This window comes from Sturnus vulgaris, chromosome 5 (assembly GCF_052056855.1).
Source record: "Sturnus vulgaris isolate bStuVul1 chromosome 5, bStuVul1.hap1, whole genome shotgun sequence".
In the NCBI taxonomy this organism is placed as follows: domain Eukaryota; kingdom Metazoa; phylum Chordata; class Aves; order Passeriformes; family Sturnidae; genus Sturnus; species Sturnus vulgaris.
Genome location: NC_142247.1, coordinates 37955873 through 37971748, shown reverse-complemented (window position 1 = coordinate 37971748; position 15876 = coordinate 37955873). Strand labels below are relative to the sequence as shown.

Below are 15876 nucleotides of genomic sequence, written 5' to 3'. Positions count from 1 at the left end.
AACAGAAGAAGAAAAACATCCCTTTTGACAAGCTTGAGTACCAATTGTGGTAGTGATTTTACTTTCATGTATAGATATCCGAATAAATGTATTTGAAACATGTTTATATATGCCATTCATTACACTGATGCACCAATTGAATGGATCCAATCAGCACATACATCGATTAATGACATATTGCAAAACAGCTATGGAGGGTTTGTGATGAGAGTTGAGGGTAATGTTAACCTGCATATGATGAGATAATAGCATTTACTATTTAACAGTGCTTCCAGTAAAATATTGCTGTAGTAAGGTTAAGATTTTTGTAGTACCATTTTTTATTTCAGAATATTTTCCTTTTCTGTAGAATTTGTTATAATGGTAATCCGTGGTGAAGCTTACTAATTGCTTTCAAGGATTCTCTCCCTATCACCAAATTTCCATAGTAGGCATAACAGAGAAAAATGTCACCTTGGCTCTTAGAACATGTAGGTCATTTTCCTAGGGCAGGAAGTCACTGTCCTTAGAGCCACTGAAGAACCTGGTATAATCTAGCTTGAGTTTTAATACTGGCAGCTTTATTTTCATGTTACATTTACAGTCATGAGCGAGACTTGGAGCTCTTCAAGAACTGTGAGAGCACAAGCATAACCCCAAGGTAAATGCTGTCAATTTTCTGCCATTGGGTGGGTATTGGTGTACAGCATTTCAATTTTATTTCCCTTCCAGGTAGGCAGTCTCTGTGCTTATACTAATCTCCCCATGATACACATACTGTTGTCTGCATACCTGGTGATTTGCACAGTTGTAATTCTATTTGTTTGCCTAGTTGTTTCTATTCCCAGTAATGTCTCTGAAGGAGTAGTTTATTTTGATAGAGTCAGACTATGAACATTATGCCAATTAGAATAAATAGATAATTATCTTCAGCCCCATAGTTTAATATACCTACAATGAAATGTTTAGTTGTTTTTTCCTTCAGGTTAGGTGATTTGTTGTTTCAACATCAGTACTAATGTATTCTATAAGAGGATGGCATGTCATGAAATCATGACTCCTGGAATCAAAGGGTTAAGCTCAGTGTGTACCAAGGCAGTTGTATAAATATCATGCTGTATGGAGTGTTGAGTTGTTATGGTAAGCTTTGTTTATTTAGCATAAGCACTTCACTGAAGTGTAATAATTTGATAAAATTTGGGAAAAGTATGCACTTAATTTTAATTATTTAATTTTTATTTCATTGGTGCATAACATCAGAAGAACTAGGTTTCTTTTAAGACACTCAAAATGCAGAAATTTAGCATGAAAATTTAGCATGAAAAGATATTCATAGTCTCTTTTAACCTACTATCCTTGCTTTACTCTCTCCTAGTTTGGTCATCTCCCTTTGGATCTTCATATAGGCCTGAGTTTAAAATTGCACATAATGAATAAGCAAACATATCATTAATATTGTAACCTTTAGTTACTTTTTAAAACATATATAAGGAGTTGATGAGAGATAAGAAATAGGGGATGTGGGGAAAAAAGACTCAAACCCCACTGCTTTTAAATTATATCCTCTGATTTAATGCACTTTGACTTCAACTGTGCATGCTTAATGTCAGTCAAAAAATGCCATTTTAAAAACAGAAGAAAAAACTTGTAATGTTTGTAACCTAGAGATTTTTCTTTGCATTATATTGGACAAAAATAGAAATAAATCTAACTGGTTTAAAACTATTTTTTAATAAACTGCATGTTGCATATTTCTGTTTACCTAATGCATGTTGCTGAGCATAAGAAGTAGGATTTTGTACATGGTAGAAAAAACTGATACAGAAAGATGCAAATGCATAATATGTAGTGTAAGAGGAGAGTAGTGATAAACAGTCTTTCTCCCTCTCGAGTATAATTCTAGAGGAAATGTGTGGCCTACATATAAGCAAACATTGAGGCTTGGGGTAAATTAAATTTGGAAGATAGCTGCTGGAAAATCATAAGTCCCATTTTCCCTTGTAAGTCTATTCGGAGGAATATGCAGTTATCCTCTGACGTGCAGAAATTTGCATCAGTAATACCCACTCTAAAGACAAGGATAACCCCAAGAGATGGAAAGAAGGCAAGGAGTTATTTTTGCGTAAGGTGTAGGGGGAAGGGAAAGGAAAAATATCCATGCTCAAAATTATATGGTGTAGAAAACAGGAGTTCCATTAAGGAAGAGGTAAAAATACAATAATAAAGACAAAAAACAGGATATTGTTTCTTTAATTTACAGTGGAAGTGTTAGTATCACAAACTTGTTGGGAAGTTCTTATTTATATAGATAGAACTTGCTCCAAAGACTTATGTCCTGTCTTTGCAATCTTTTCTATTCATGAAAACCTGTATTTTGCATCATGTTCCATATTGCTGTAAAGCCTTCTAATAACAGATTTACTTTAAGTCACATTTTACTCTTGAAAACTTCCAGTATTAAAAACATGCATCTACTAAGAAAGGGGCACTGGTTAGTGTGGTTTTCTTTCTAGTTTAAAGTACATATGCATCACCCTGAAGTGTTATCTCTTATTGTCGTTTTCAGGAGTATAAAATATTCCAGCTAACCTTATATGTAGCATGGGAAAATTTTAACTAGCAGTTTTCCAACAGAAGTTATCCCTTAATAGATTCATCTGTATCTAACAGAGGAAAAAAAAAAACAGGAAGAACTAGCTGATGCAGAGATCACCTCTTTATCCTGACAACATTGTTGCAATATTATAAAATATTTTGGATTCAGATGAAGGAAAGTATTATGCAAGCTCTGTTTACAGGTATTGAATGTGCAGAATACTAATTAGGATTATTATGTGATCAAGGATTTCAAAAGGCATTTTAATGTTGAACACATGTCTGTGCAGAATCTAATGTATCAATCTGTTACTGTGACTGTCCAGGAATTATCACCAACATCACTGGAATGTCTTTCCTTTCCCCCTTTCTCTCTTGTTGATTCTGGTACTTCTAGAGAACTAGGAGTAGAGGGGGAACACACAGTCCAGTTCTTCGTTCAGATTCAGAAGGACAAACCTTCAGAGGCAGTGTCTGGGTCTGTTCAGAGCAGCATGTGTGAACATGGCAGAGCAGCAAACTCATCTTTCCCTCACTGTAGAATCTGCAGCCTGTCTGAGGCCAGGGAATACTGCTTTATATGGGATGAGTGCACTGTTTTGTCTTCTGACCTATAGGAATCCCCAAGCACTACTGAAGTTGATTTGCCTTCTTGAGCAGCTGGAAAGCTCTGTCCCCCTGCAGTCCCCCTGGGGCTGTGTCAGCACTTCCACGGCACAGCTGGGAGCTGAAGCTCCCCTTGAGCCTCTTCTCCAGGCTCCTGCAACAGGTTGGATCAGCCTGATTCTCTTACCAGCTGGCTCACTGCCCAGAAAAGCTCATGAAGAGCTGAGAGGGGAAGTGTGAATGGTTCCCCACTCAGTGTGCAGCTCTATTTAAGGGTCTGCTCCCAGGCAGGGCCCTAATTATGCCAGTTTAGGATCGCACCACTCAAGAAAGGCTCTCCTGATACTCTTGAAGTTGAAAAACACATTAGTGTATGTCAATTTAGAAATTATCAAAGCAGGAAAAGAAACTACACAAAATATTCTATGAATGCTCTAGATGGGGGTAGATATTTCAGAATTGTTTCTAGTTAATTTATTATAAAGGAAAGTATCTTTTTTTTTTCCCCCAGCCAAACTTTTTCCTTTCATCAGACAATTATAAAGTTAAGAATATTTTTGGACTAAACCAAAGTTCTGTGACTAAACAATGAAGGTTTTTTAGTTAGCATATGCAGCTTTGCTCATTAAAGTTCAGTTTCTCTCCATGGCCATTCATGTCATTCCTTGAACTGATTTCTTCACATACTTTTCAGATTAATTTTGTTTTGTGAATTGAATTCTTTTCTTGACATTTTCTAATTGTTAGACATTATTTTGTGATGTCATAGTTGTCCAGTTGCTTTACCAAGCAAGTTGACTTTACTGGGGGTGTGAGGAGCTAACTAATCAGGAATCTGAATGTATGCCAAGATGAACATAGGTGTTAATTTTAGTTTGCCATCACTTGAGATGTGTACATGCAAAATTGTGTTTAAAAGTGTTAAAATGATCCAAATTATCACACAGTATGCAGTAATGCTACAGAAGAAAAGCATGTGAGTATGTGTGCTGATGAAAAAGAAATCACACAGTGGGGTGGGAAAGCATATCAGCCCGTCCTATTGTGGAAGGAGGTTGTCAACAATTGCCACTTTGATGTTCTAGGTCTTTTTATGCCTTATTATGCTTCTAATATTTTCTTGAGACAGACAGATGAAGGTCTTATGAAATAGAATTAATGGTGAAAAATTTACTAAACACTACTTACTTTACTACTTGATTATGTGAAGCTTTGAAAAGCAATTGTATAATAATAATATGTACAAAAGAGACTGTACAGTGTTTCAGCAACATCGATATGCTTCAAGGATCTTACTAAGAACTTGAAGTATAAATGAAGAATGAGATTTTCCCACAAGTGTTCACAGTAAATCCATTTATTCAATAAATATAGTTTCTGTCTAATAGGAAAGACAGCTTCCACAGTATTGAGGAGAACTAATACAGTAACTAAACATGTGAGGAAAAAAAAATCAAAATCAACTCGGTACTTGCAGAAGTATTTCTAAATTGATGCAGCTGTAATTTAGTGTGCAGATAGCTGTGGACTTGATGCTTAGGAATAGTCAAATTTCCAAATTTAAGTAAAGTATTTCTTAAGGGAAGATTAAGAGTGAAATCATAGGCAAAACAATAAATATTTCTGTTTTAAGAACAGAGTAGGACACCATGAAAATCCTCACTTTGAAGGCAGAGTATCTGAAAGGGGATAAGGCAAGTTCGGAGGCAAATTATAATTGATGTTGGTGTATGCAGAAAAATATCTCTTGATTAGAAATGGCTGAACCCATACTCAGGGTAAGAAAGAAAAAATGCCAAATGCCAAGCCTTCCTTGGCAACAGGGAATGTATTTCACCCACGAGAAACAAAACAGGAAGATAGGTTTTACAAGAGAGCTGGGCTATTGAACAGGATTCATATCTTTCAAAAATTTAATTTAGAAAGCAAATTCTAATAAATGTTAGAAAATACAGCAAAAAATACGGTGCTTAAGAGAGAAAATATATTTTATTTGTCTTATGTCCATCACCTAAATTAAAAAGAGAAGCTCAGTGTTCGGTCACTGTATGACTGTGAATGACCAGAGATATAACAAATGTGAGAAAAGCAAGATATTATCTTAAATTTAAAACTGTGTTTCCAAGTTTCCCAAAATAGGGAAATATTAAATTTCAGTTTTAAAAGAGATCTTTGAGATATCATCTGGAATAATGGAGATATGCAATCCACCTAATTTCTGATGTATTAGAAATGTACTCCATATAGGTTCTGCTGGAAGATTCAGGGTTCTAGTACCAGTGCCCTGAATATCCATGGAGTGAAGGTATCTCACTGTTCTGAGTGCAGCTGATAGCTTGGCATGATTGCTATGCGCCTACAATGAGCTTGAGTAAATTCTGGATACATTTTTAAGCAATAGAAGTGCAAGAAAGGTTCCTCCAGAAAAAGTGAATGCAGGCTGAAACGTTGGGATTGGTCTCTGCAATTTGGGTCAAAAAGCAAAATTTAGGATTGAAGAAATATCTGGCATATTTCTTTAAAAGAGTTTTAAATATGGTAATATGAAACTGAGGTAAGCATGAATAACCTATGGAAAAGAGAGATTTTCACTGTGCAGAGAAAAGAGTTCTGGATCACTGTTCTAGTAGAAGCACTGGGACTAATAGCCACCACCCATACATTTTGCCTGCTTAAAGTTACAGCTCAACAAATTAGAAGGGGATTTACAAGCTGTGAATTGGAGTAATGAAACAAAAAGTAAAACTCAGAAAGTCTCTTCTAGTCCAGAAGTGTTGTGGTATTCTTTGTTGTTGCTGTTTTCTTGAAAAAGGTAAAGACTCATTGAAACTATTCTGAAAGATTTTAATGCCTTTTTAAAGTTACAGAATTTACCTAAAACACCCTAAAGAAAATGATAGCTAATTATTTTTTCAGAAATCATTTTTATTTTCTGCATACTTATGTCCTGTTTTATGGATAGAAAAGACTGAAGACTAGATAGTAACTTTCATTTCGTAAAATTCAGGTAGCATCCTAAATCCAGAACATTTCATCTGTTTAAATTCACTTTCAGTGTATGACCATTTTGGATATTTTAATCCTCACCTCTTAGATTGCAATAAAGCATTTCTATGAGCATAATCTAATTAGCTGTAGCTTTCCCATAAATAATATAGTCTGGACTTTTTCAGGCTGTTAGATATAAAAATGTATTGACTTCATAATTATCAGTAAGACTTGTAAGAAATACCACTGAATTAATAAATACGGATATTTATAATAGGAAGGCATTCATTCTAAAAGTAATTTGCTTTTCATGGCAATAAATACGCTGAAACAAGAGACAGAATTTATTTAAAGAACACAACCAAGTTGTAAAATATTTTTTCGTCCAAAAATACCCACTTTTGGAATGTTTTAGAGTGTTTATAGTGTTGAGATGATTGTCTCGTTGTACCTGAAAATAAAATGAATTAGTCTAACAACCCACTTATGAGATCATTATTATTGCAACGATTTTAAAGTCTCGCATATACTATGATCCAATAAGTCTCAGAGTCAAGATTAAGAGAGGAGGCTCTTTTCCACATTAAGAAAAGTCATGCTAATTTAGCATCCAGAAAAATTGTTTAGTCTAGAATTTTTTAAATGTTTTTTTTCTGGGTGGGGAATACTTGGTTAGAGTTCTTTGAGTGAGTATTCAGTCATTTTAATTGGGCTGGGGGGGGTATGATAATACTTCAGCCATACCTCTAGAAGCAAATAATTATGACTTTGTGTATTATTCTTTAGAATATTTGTAGTTAAGAAACATAAGTGCAATTGTATCAGCCATAATAGCTTTAATAATAGTGTCCTAAAATGCATCTAGAGATGTATCAGCAGACTGATTTCCTAATCCTCTGGGGTTTTGGTAACATAGCAAAGATAAATTGAAATAGTAAAACCTGCCAATTGGTTATAGGAGTTGGATAAAGATAAGATAAAATATTTATCTAAATTTGTTTGATTTATTGGATATTTTTATTCTTTTGACTATAAGTATAGTAAGTTGCTAGAAATGCTTTTAGAAAGAGTTGAAAGTAGTAATGGCATCATCTTTAAAATAAGTTCTAGTGTAATGAAAATGCACAAAATTATTTGATAATACTTTTATTGTATGTGGAATCATTTAACTTTTTCAAGTGAAGACTCAAAATAATTTTAGTGATAGCAGTATTGGACCCCTTCTTGTAGTTAAGGTGAAATCTAATGTATCAGAGATGCTGCTGCACCACATGATTTATACAAAATTGGTTCTCAATTAAACCTCTGTGAATGGGAAAGATTTTAGAAGAAAGTAATTTCTTTCGCAGAAAGAATCCTTGTTATTTAAGTCACTTTTCCCTCCCCTGTAAAACTGTCAACAGAAATTCTAAAAAAGATTTTTAAAACCTTTGTTTCACCCTGCAGATCATTTTATATTTTCCTTTTCTTTTCCTTGGTGATTACACATCATGAGTACAGTGCCTTTGGAATGGTGCCACAAAGATGGTGAATATATTCTTCCTCTTTTCATTCTGGGATACTTAGTGCTGTGATTTTCATTTCATTACATTATATATTACATTTTCATTCATTTCATTTCTTTATGAACTTCTTTAGTTTCACTATTAATTATTAATATGTGTTGCACACAAGAAGGGTATATTTTATAGAATCATAATTTATGTGCTTTCTCTGTTAGAGAAAAAACAGTGAGAAACTGTTGGTTTTGACAAATACTTGTCGAGGCACTTGGCTAGACTAGCAGTCCATGGTCAAAAATCCACTGGTTTTTAACTTAAAACGCATTAGATATCGTCTTCTGTATTAATCTCATTGTTAGGATGAAACTTTTATTTTCATTATTCTTACTACTGTAGTTACAAAAGCTCCGCGTTAGAGACGGGTCTACTTGTATTATTTACTGTACACAATTTTAAAGTGGATCAGATACACAGAGAGCGTTCAGTGCATTTGGGCACTACTATCAGAGTGCAAGGAGGGAAAAAGAACTGCAGAGACCCACAGAGACATGCATCATTGACGAGCCCCTTCAAGTGGGACTGAACAGCAGGCAGCTAGTTTATACTTGTACATCTCTGGCTGTATTTCATGCCCAACTGTGTGAGCACAAGGAATAGGTCTATATCATTCACAATTTTAATGGAATTCCAAAATCCGTTTGCTCAAGTTTTGAATATTCCTTAGTAAAGAAGAAAGAGATATGATCCATACAGAGCCGAAGATACCTCTGCTCTTTTATCAGCCCTCCTGCTCTTCTAGTTCTTCTGAGGGTCCACAGGATCCAATTTTTCTGTTGTTTGTGGAGTAAAATACATGAAATTAAGCTGAAAGAATGATGTACGTTTTCAAGCAACATATATCCAAGTTCCAGAACACATCTCAATATTTGTCTGCCACTGTGCTTGTTCTCTTTGGGCACTGAGTATTGACCTTTGTTAAAAGCAGCCCAGTAGGCTAAATGATAATTTATTGTAATTCAGTTTGCTATTCTTCTGTCTTTTCAAGCAATATCCAGAAGCCAGTAAGTTTTCTTTCTAATGATGTGCTTTTGACCATTCAAGTGGACTTGACTTCCGTCCAAGAAAAGTCTGGTTTCACCAGCAAATTTCATATTTCACAAACCATATTCTGTTAGAATTCTCACAACTGCTTTTAATCATGCGTTTAAGATGGAAACCCCTAAAAATATCTAAACTTTCCCCGTTCAGCCTCTTAATGAACAATTCTCTTTGTGACACAGTGCTGATATCAGGATGATTCAGTATGCATTTTAGTAGCCATAATTACTTTCCATGGTAGTGAAAAGATTGGATTAATGTGATTAAGCACAAGGAAAATAGTTGGACCTTCAAATGATTTCAAGCTACATAGCCACTTTCTAACACCACAGAGGGAATCAGATGCTCAACGTCTGTCATGCTCAGAAAGTGATTAAAAAGGGGCCTTCAAAAAGAGGAAGGTAGTACTTCAGTTCCATTGGAAGTTCCATGGCACTTCCATGAGTTTGTATCTTTGTTACGGCTTTGGCCATGCAGTTAGTGAAGCCCAGACCTTCAGATTCCTCATCCTATATAGAGAATTTCAGTGTCTCCCCCACTGTAAGGAAAAAGGATCTTCCCCTTTATATCTTCAGTCTCCATACAAATAACCCAGTCAATGAAAAGGAGAGAAAGGGTGCCTGGATTCCTTAGAAGAAGATGGAAGCATTTTAAAAAGCCTCTACAACACAATTCTTTAAGTAGGTTCCATTCTTTTGATGTCAGTCTATCATTTACCATTAGGTTGGTGAAAACAACTATGAAACACCATATCAAGGTAAGTTATAAACATAATTTTAACTTTAATGTAGGCTACAGTCAACATATAATCTCATATAAATTGCTGCTATGAAAATAGGCAAAATGAAATTCCATTATTGACTGTCCTTTTCTGAAATAAGCTAAATTTCAATTTTGTAGGAAGTTAAGTCAGTACTAAAAGGATGTGACAAAGAATAACTTAGTGACAGAACAGAGACTTAGCGTGAGAGAATATTTATTTCAATATGAAATTGAGGTGTTTTTGTTGTATTTCAGATAATTTGTGTGTTTCTGGGTATACTGTTTTTTAAATTAAGATATCAGATATACATTTAAAAGCTAATTGTTCAGTGTAAGTCTTACATATGTTTAGTGTCACTGAAAGCAATTGTATTCCCTCTGATTTACTTCTCGGTCTGACAAAACCAACAATGAAATTGTACTAGAAGGTGGTGGTAATTAAAAAAATATTTTGTGTTTCCTTTTTCCTAAGACCAATGTCTATGATACTACTCTCTGAGAGATCCAAGAGAGGCAAAGTACTTGATAAACTTATGGCAAGATGGCTCACCTTAAGCCTTAGACATGTATGAAAGATTAGGGTATGATCTTACTCCTAGGAGGCAATTTATGATTTACATCTCTTACACTGAGGCTAATTTTAGATAAAAAGACTGTGCTGGTTTTTCTGCTGATCAACTCTCCCTAGTGTAGTCATCCATCCCACGGTTCCTTTGATAAGAGTGTTTATCATTGTGAAAAAATATGAAGGGAACTGAAGACCTCATCAGGAAGAGTGGCTGCTTTTATACCCTTCATAAAAAAGTACGTGTACCAAACTCCACAGTGATTGCTTTCAAGAATTTTCTGAGTTTTAAATTCACAGTACAGCTTTGCATTTGAAATGAGGATGGATGAACAAATTGATGTAGGCATCATGTTGCGTCATTTGATGTTCATATCAGGTTTTGTAATCTAATGTTAAGAGATTTGCAATATGTTGGGCATGTTATCCAGCTTCTACATGTAATTACATTAGTAGAATTATTTTAAAATACATTTGATGAGATTTTTTACTTTATTATTTGTTCTTTAGCAGAATCCTGATTTCTAGTAATGTTTAACATCAGTTGGTGCTTTTCTTCCCAACCCAGGTATTATGGATGTGCAAACATTGGTTTAATGTGCACAAGCTGTTTAACTTTGATCTTTCTTATTTTCTTTTGTAAGTTTTGTGTGACACATATGGTGTCTCAAGATATAAATATTAGTTGACATGTCTGTCTGGTTGGGTAGGACCACAGGCAACAGTGAATGCTTGGATTTTCTTGTGCTACATCAGCACAGTTTCTGAGTCATTTGACTCAACTTCAGGGATGTTCCTTAGTGTGCTTAAAACCATGCTCAGCAAAGGCTGATGCAGTATCTCATCCAGTCAACCTATAAATGATGATAAAATATGGAATTTGTTTTATTTCTTTCTAGTCTGGAGAAGCTAAATATTTAGTGGAAAAAAGGAATAAGAAGAAATTTCCCAGTCCAGAGTCCTGCTAAGTCACCTAGAAAGTACCAGACATCTGTATCAAAATAAATTATTCCCAGGAGTCATGCAGCTTGGCTTCTGCTTCACATTGTAGAAATGTCTCTCTTTTACAAATTTTTTTCCCCTTTTTATTTGTTTTACAGCTAAATTGTAGTTTAGTGTTAAATTAAATATACATATTTTTCTCAAAATAATTTGTTTAATTCTTCACCCATTTTCATTTCTGATGACAGCTTAGGTCCTACATGCTGTCCAGACTGGTTGTCGTTTGTCTTTGCTGCTTTGTTCCCAATTGCTGACAGTTAAAATCCCCACATGCTTGTTTTATTAGTCTAGAACTGGAAAAGCATTGCCAACTCTCCTTGATGTGACAGCTTCAGGCAGATGCCATGCTCTTTTCTGCACTGAAAGAATCGTCATAACATACGGTGTTACCTCTTTTACAATATAACTTTAACATAAAAATTTTTACTTTTTTTGATAGCCACCAGAGGAGTTGTTTTTCCGTTACAAAACTCCTGCATCTGGGTGATGTTTCAGTGTTAGAATGGCTGAGATTGTTCAGACTTGTCCTCCAGTTTATACTTATTTTGGAGCTAAGGATTGTAGATCTACCACAGTATTTGATGATGGATCCCAGTCCAAAAAGATATCCAATTCTAAATACTTGTTCTGAAACACTGAAGTGTCTCATCTGCTTTTAGTAAAATCATTCATTTAGAGGTTGAAGGCAGCACCCTCATAACAACATAGGCCCTGTAATGGGTTACTTTTCCTGAGAAAGTTGTGGAAAGAAGAACCTGGGTTGTATGTCAGTGCTGCTGATTTTTCATTGAAAAAAATTTTGAATTAGTATTAATATTGAGCATTTTGCATTTGGCATTATCCTTCACCATCATTGCTGTATCAAGTATGTGTGATGTATTCAGTTATTTCCCACATGTGCTGCCTTTCCCTCGTCTTTCTTTCAGTTTGAATGAATTTAACATTACAGAATGGGGCCTAATGACAGTCAGAATGCATAGGAATAGAGTCAATGTCCTAAATTACTCAATTATTTCTTGTTTGTATATCAAAAAGGAGCAGCATACATGTAGAAGAATGTGTCATTAGTGTGAACTGTCATTTTGAATTATCAGTCAACTGTGGTTTTGTTGTTCTTTTTATGCTGCTGGTACAAAACAGAGTTTTCTAAATAGTGGAAAGCACCGATTTTGCAAGGAACTGAAGTGACCATTCAGTCCTATTTTTCTAAGAGTCCTAAGGATTTCATTGGTACTTTAATTGCACTGGGTGGTGACTGGATATGTTTTTAACATATTTCACAGGAGGTGTATCTCATACAGTAAATTGTAAAATATTGAGTATCTGTGCTGTCCATCTAGTCATGGAGATTAAATGCTCATTGTTATAGGAAACAGAGTAAAAAAAAACAAAAAAAAACAAAAAAGGCAATTTATCCTCTATATGTTATCACTGATGAATATAAATTGTCCAACCGAAAATCTTTTTAATGTGGGTTCATGTAAATTCAAAACAAACATACAAGCAGAGGAAAAAAAACTTGATGAGAAGGGTTCGAAGGGTTGGTGTGTTTATGTGACTCGGTGGCATATCCAGATTATGTGATGTGATTTGTTCTGCAGCTGCTTCAAATTAAGAACAGGTGTAGACGGGAGACTATGCAAATATTCATATTAATGTAATTGTCAAATTGGTGTGTTTATCACTGTGCCTTTAAAGAGTAGACCATACTCTTATTTTACATGTAAATGAGCTTTATTCTTGAGAGCTACTATTGGATAATGAGCTTGTAAAGGAGAAATTCCCAGAATATAGTGAAACATTTCTATAATGTGACATTTTCTTGTGTAGTAATTTATTTTATATATATTGTATAAACATCTGCTTTGTCTTCTTTAGAAAAATATATCCATGGTGCAGTTTTAAAACCTAACTCAAAGAACCAGTGAGCTAATATATATTTTTCTTTTTTTTTTTGACTTCACATAACCCTTTAGTGAAACAACTTTTTATCTCCTTCAACCATTTACTGTATATTTACAAACCTTCAGAGACTTTAGGCCTCCTTCACTTTAAATCTTTTAAAAGTATACATTGTAGAGAAAATGTGCTTAAAAAGTTTTTTTTTTTTGCAAGACTAGTTTTATTTAAACAATTGTAAACTGGGTGTCTGAGCTAAATATATATTTTTAAACATTATTTACCTCATTTTGCTAGTATGCATAGATATATAAATGATCAGCTGAGTTTTGTGTTATTTTTAGATCAGAGAGATTTAGTATCAAAGGATGGACAAAATGAAGAAATGATGGAAACTTTTTATTTTCTTCTAGGACGGACCTAGTTAACAAGTTACCCAGTATAAAAATCAAAGAGCCCTATGAATCTCTGTGTTAGTATATTTTCTTTATTACATATTTTGCATGTGATAGGGATTAATAGTAATTTATATTCTGTTAAAAGAAAACACTAGGTACTTGGGATTTGTATATGCCTGCATATACAAGACAATTTTATATATGCTGTCAGTGAGGTAGGTCACATACTTGAAACTGAGATTTATGCACTGTGTGGGATGCTTTGGCCTGGGAATCTGGACCAAATAGTTGGGAAAATCCGTGTGTCTCAGGAAGCAGAGGCTGAGAGCACTGGCTGCCAGCAGCTGACCACTGGGCAAACGAGTTTAGAACAAGGTCTTCCTGCTTTTCTGATTCCTATGGCCATGGCTCAGGTGGGGTTCCCTATTTATTGCAAGAACAAAAAGAAAATTCAGTTTTGATTTCTGGATATGTTTCAGCAGAAGAAGCAAAATCTATGGTTACTGGGTTCAGTGCAGAGCCCAATGGCATCAAATTTCTTACTATTTATTATCATCAAAGCTTAACTTGGTAACTTGTGCAAACAACCTAAAAAGGTAGGTGCAAGAAGTTTAGAGAAAACAATTCTTATTTCATGAGAGGTATGTTCCTCTAAAGCATCCCTCAAGAAGGAGAATAACTCTATGTTTAAGAGGTGGCTTCATCCTGTAGCAAATTATTTAAAATTGCATTCATTTCCATGGTGCTTAACTGGTAACTGTGTGCTTCACAGCCTGTTAGCTTCCTATGAAATCTTTCATTCACTTATTAGAATGCTCTTAATGGAATACAAACTATTTAAGAATGAAAAGACTTTCAGGAACTTCATTATGTATGCTGAAGCTGGTAAAGCTTTTCTTTAGGGTTAGCTTGACTCTATCACTTTACAGTACAACTGTGAACCTGATAAAACAGCAACCTCCTTTTCTAATCGATTTGAATTATATGCATCATTTCAGAAGGATGTTATTGTGGGACTAATTATCTTTGCAGTTAGAAAAGTTTTTACTTCCACTTGACTGGTTGTTGTTGGAGATGTTTGCATGCAGAAATGTCATTCATGCTATGCAATATGGGTACCTTCCAGTATCACTAGAAGTCATCATAGTTATGCTTCTATCTCAGAAATAAAGCTGCAACTTGGACATTGCTGCACAAATACTGTGTGTATTGGGGAACTGTGTGATTCTTTCACACTTCTAGAGACTGTTTTAAAACAGATGGCTCAAGCCATCATGGCTCTATTAAAGTTCTCACAGATTTCTAAAGGAAGTCTTTTGAGATTAGGAAAAAAAAAGCCCGAATACATGAGTAAATAATAGCAAATAAAAAGACAAAAATAGTGCCTTCTAGTAACACTCATCGCTAATATATTTTTAACACTTCTTGTATGTGAAATATCAGCAATTTCCTGGGCCACACATCAAATCATGTAAGTAGAACTGGATCTGAGCATATTTGCATCCCATTTATATAATTGTACTTGCTTAAGTCAGGACCATTGCTGTTTGCATGCACAGGTCATGGTGTTTGTTTTCTCTTGGAGAGAAATTTTAGTTTCAGAAGGGGATAACATTTTGCTTTTTGAAATTGACATTGACAAGAGATGGCATAAGTTGAGGTGCACAGACTGGTAGTTGCCTCAACATCTGTATTATCATTTAATTAGTCTTGCTCACATGTGCAGAATTAAATCAGTCACTGACTTGGAATCAGGATGGATCTGATGCCCAGCATTGGTGAGGACCCTTTTAGGTCTTTTGCTCTCCTTTTCAGTTGAAAATAGTCCATCCACTCATGTAACCTATGAGTACTACTAAACAGATTCTCTGATGTTGTTAAGAATCACCTGGCAAATGAGACACTGGCAAATTAGTAACACTTACGATTATTCCTGCACATTTCTTGTAGTATATGATAGCTGTGGTCCTTGATGAAAATCTATCAGTTGTAATAATGCTTCAGGAAATGTGAAATGGGCATTTCATGGACGTTTGTGTAGCATAGCTTCATTGACTAGTGAGCTAGACCCCACCACAGCATTGATCTAACAATCCTAAAGGGGAATTAAATTTTGAACACCTGAAAAATGAACTGTGGGCATATATAATTGTTCAAAATTAAAACAAAATATGTAGTGTAAAGTCAGATAACCTATATACTTTTTATTGATAATTCATTATGTCTTATGGAAATCTGCTGATTATAAGATGTACAGCATGCATTTATATCTATAAATACACATGAACAGATTTTGTTTCTTTCTGGAATGGTAACATGTTTGTTATCACTTTCTTTAGTGTTTATTTTCTTTAGCAACTCAGAAAATAAGATGAAACATTTGGTTGTGTGAGAGATTGCTATTTTCATTCAGTTCAAGATTTTCCTGCACCTATATTCAGTTAAGATCTCCAATTTCTGTCTTATTAATGGATCACTATCT

General features: G+C 34.7%; 1 protein-coding gene across 15 annotated transcripts in view; it reads left to right on the top strand.

The window, feature by feature from the left end:
* Positions 1-15876, top strand: part of FOXP2 (forkhead box P2) — a 394712-nt gene that overhangs the window by 276358 nt on the left and 102478 nt on the right. The gene's annotated exons all lie outside the window — the stretch shown is intronic.